The 3,463-nt window shown below is 45.1% G+C and overlaps 1 pseudogene across 1 annotated transcript; it reads right to left on the bottom strand.

The window, feature by feature from the left end:
• Window positions 1-316: 316 nt before the first annotated feature.
• Window positions 317-3,001, bottom strand: LOC147617037 (probably inactive leucine-rich repeat receptor-like protein kinase At5g48380 pseudogene; annotated as a pseudogene). The gene has a single exon (XR_015262377.1). The product of XR_015262377.1 is annotated as a probably inactive leucine-rich repeat receptor-like protein kinase At5g48380 pseudogene (transcript).
• Between the last annotated feature and the right edge of the window lie 462 nt (window positions 3,002-3,463).

Here is a 3,463-nt window from a genome sequence, read left to right as displayed (position 1 = left end):
CTTTTTGGTTTTGTATGTTTAGATTTTCCTGTTTAGAAGAGATTTGCAATACTAGGAATGCTATAATCTTTGATGGTGATTCTCTGCAAGGAGTGGATCATAACCAGCTCAAGATTCATTGTATTGGCACAGATCAATGGTTGAACTTCAGGTGCTTACTCGTTGTGTGGGAGGATGTAAATAATGATATTGTTCCGTCTTTTTGGTCACTGCTGGAGACTCCTCTTAGATGCTGGATATTATTACTTGCTGAGCATGATCAGTGAATGTCATGCTTTTATGCTGGCAGATTTCTCTTACTGTTATATAAAATCGCTTTTCCAAAAAAAAAAAAAAAGACTTTGAATGTTTATCATAAATACAAAGGCCTCCGAGGCCATGATAAATGGCAGCCTGCAGGTGCTGAACACAGCCCAGGCTCCTGTAAAGAGAGGCATACATGAAATGTTGCAGCTTTCATTAATTAACAAGATCTTTGAACTTTAAAAGTGAGGGAGGATGTAGACAGTAGAAGATGCACTAAAGGCATAAGGAAAGCATAGAATCACCAACCATTGTCAAAGCAAGAAGTAATGTGAAGATGCCTTCATTTCTCCATCGCTACTATAAGCTCACTTGTGTAATCCCCGTCCTTGGAGTCAGTGCAGAGTGGTATCTCATCATTTTGATCAGTAAAATTGTACTTTTCTCCAATTGCTCTTAGTAACTGATACACTTCATACATGGTGGGCCGATCTTTTGGGGTTGAAAGAACACACGCACATGCTACCCTCAAAAACTGGACAAGCTCATCGTCGAACCCTTTGCCTTTTAGAGAGGTGTCAATGGCCTCTTGCACCCGCCCATTGTTTGACAGGTATGAAATCCATTCTGATAAGTTACCCTTGAAGTCACTTTCACCAAGCACTTCCATAGCTTTCTGCCCTGTGACAAGCTCAAGAAGGACAACACCAAAGCTGTAAACATCACCTTTCACAGTGGCAACCAGGGTTCGGACATATTCAGGGGCCACATAACCTACATCACCAAAATCCCCATTCACAAATGTGCTGATATGAGTGTCCACAGGATTCATCAAGCGGGCAAGGCCAAAATCAGTAATCCTTGGTTCATAGTCTTCATCTAGAAGTATGCTGGTAGCACTGATGTTCCGGTGTAAGACCCTTGGGTTGCAACTGTGATGTAACCATGCTAAGCCACGGGCGGCTCCAATCCCCACCTTAAGCCGGGTTGTCCAGTCTGGCTTGTCCTCTTCCGGCACTTCATGGAGAGCGTTTCTCAAACTCCCATGGACCATATGCTTGTAAACAAGCAACTTTTCTCCACCTACCACACAGTATCCCAGCAAGGGAACAAGGTTCCTGTGTCGCAAATGCCCCAATGTATTCATTTCTGATTTGAATTGCTTATCTGTGTGCGATGACATTTGAAGCCTTTTGATTGCCAGCATAGAACCATCTGACAGGGAGGCCTTGTAGACTGTGCCCGTCCTTCCCATGGCAATTATGTTCTCCTTGCTGAAGTCATTCGTGGCAGCCATTAGATCGGACAATCTCAGCCTCACTAAGAGCTTCTCAAACATGGAAACAGTGACTGATTTAGGTGCTTTGATCCGTCTAGCCCACTTCTGCTCATCCTGGAGATGAGCACTGCTCGTGCTACCGGGCCGCAAGAGCACCCACCACATTATAAATGCACATATCAGAACAAAAACTGCTGCTGCAGCAATTGCACCACCCACGATCCCTGCTAGATTTGACTTGGATGAGGACCCACAAGTATTCAGAGGAGGGCCACAAAGGCCCGGATTGTTTTCAAAATCAGAAGCAGAAAATGCAGACTTGCCTATTGCGCTGCGATTCGTAAAACTGGAGGGGATTTGTCCGGTCAGAGAGTTAGAAGACAAATCTAGATCACTAAGCCTGACAAGAAGACCGATTCCCCATGGTATGAGCCCTGCTAACTGATTTTGCTGCAGATGGAGCACATTCAAGTAAGTACAATTAGCTAGATTATCAGGTATTGAACCTGAGAATTTGTTCTGCGAAAGGTCCAGGCTTGTCAAATAAGGCATTTGGATGCAGATGTTGGCTGCGATCACACCCACAAACTCGTTCTGCGACAAATCGAGCATTTGGAGTGAGGAACAGTTACTCAAGCCAGATGGGAAAGGGCCAGAGAGACCTGCTCCTCCCAATTTCAAACTTAGAACTTTATTTTCTTGGTCATTCCAGCACTGCACACCGGTGAAGGAGCAGATGCTACCAAGCGTAGTGTTCTGAAAGTTCCAATTACTGAGGTAGTTGTTAGGGTCATTCACGGATTTATGGAATGCCTGGAGACATTGAGTATCATCCTCTGCACATACATGTGAGAGAAACCCTAGCAGAGCCATGAAACCTGCAGCTTGCATGAACCTAATTGAATCCATCTGTATTTCAAAGAATGCCCTGTGTGTCTTGTGTGCTACAATAATGCCTCTGATTTTCTCACCAAGGCGTCACACGGCTTACCCTCTGCAGATTGAAACCCTAACTCACTCACACTTCCTGCAAGTTGACTCCGATTCGCACAGAGGCTACTATCATTAGCTCTTTTCAAGCCTACCATACACACCGTCTCCAGGCTGAACCCTGATCTGATTTGACTTTGGCCTAAACCGCATGCCTGCTAGATAAAGAAAGAACCTCTGCGGGCCGAAAGAATGAACCTGCTTGCAGAAACCCTAATCTACAGCAAGATCCTACAGAATATCCTCTTACTGAAACCCTAATCGGGCTTAGCCCGAACAGAATGAAAAGAGGCCCAGTTTAGATGATGATGAAGAAGCACAGAACGAACTACCTGTAATTCTGCTACATGCTCCGACACAACCGATCCGACACAGCACGGAAACCCTAGTCGGCCCGCTGCTCTTTATCTGCAATTTGCGCCATAGCCAGGAGCTTGAGGAGAAAAAGTAGACACGGTGCGTGGAAAAGTAGTGGCACTGATTGGAAAGCGTGCGGAATTCGAGAAGTGTGATACTCTGAATGAAGACAGACAGCCGTCCAGTCAAGCGCCTGGTCAAAGACGCAACCGTCAACTTTAACGGCCGCCGTGATGAATCAAATACCTTGCCAATTTCCAAATATAATATTTATTAGCTTTAAGATTCCCCAAAATAACAATTTCCAAAATATCTTTTGCAAGATGAGACCCCTCATGTTTACATGTAGCCCGGACACATTCTGCCCGCCGGAAACTGATGTCTGTTCCCATCGCTCGAGAACCATCCCACATCTGCGGGGTTTTCTAAACACTTCATCGTACATAAGGGTGGGCGTCGTAAAATCTGAGCCGTAAAACTTCCTCATTTTTAAAAAAGGAATCATGCCTAGCAATTCGTCCCCACACATCCCATAGTTCTTTTAGTTGACATCTAGTTTCAACGGCGCCTAGAGGCCGTCCAAGGCTGTTCAAG

The sequence above is a fragment of the Cibotium barometz genome, chromosome 37 (genome assembly GCF_041138505.1).
Source record: "Cibotium barometz isolate CiBa-2024 chromosome 37, ASM4113850v1, whole genome shotgun sequence".
NCBI lineage: Eukaryota > Viridiplantae > Streptophyta > Polypodiopsida > Cyatheales > Cibotiaceae > Cibotium > Cibotium barometz.
This window is presented reverse-complemented; position numbering and strand designations above follow the sequence as displayed.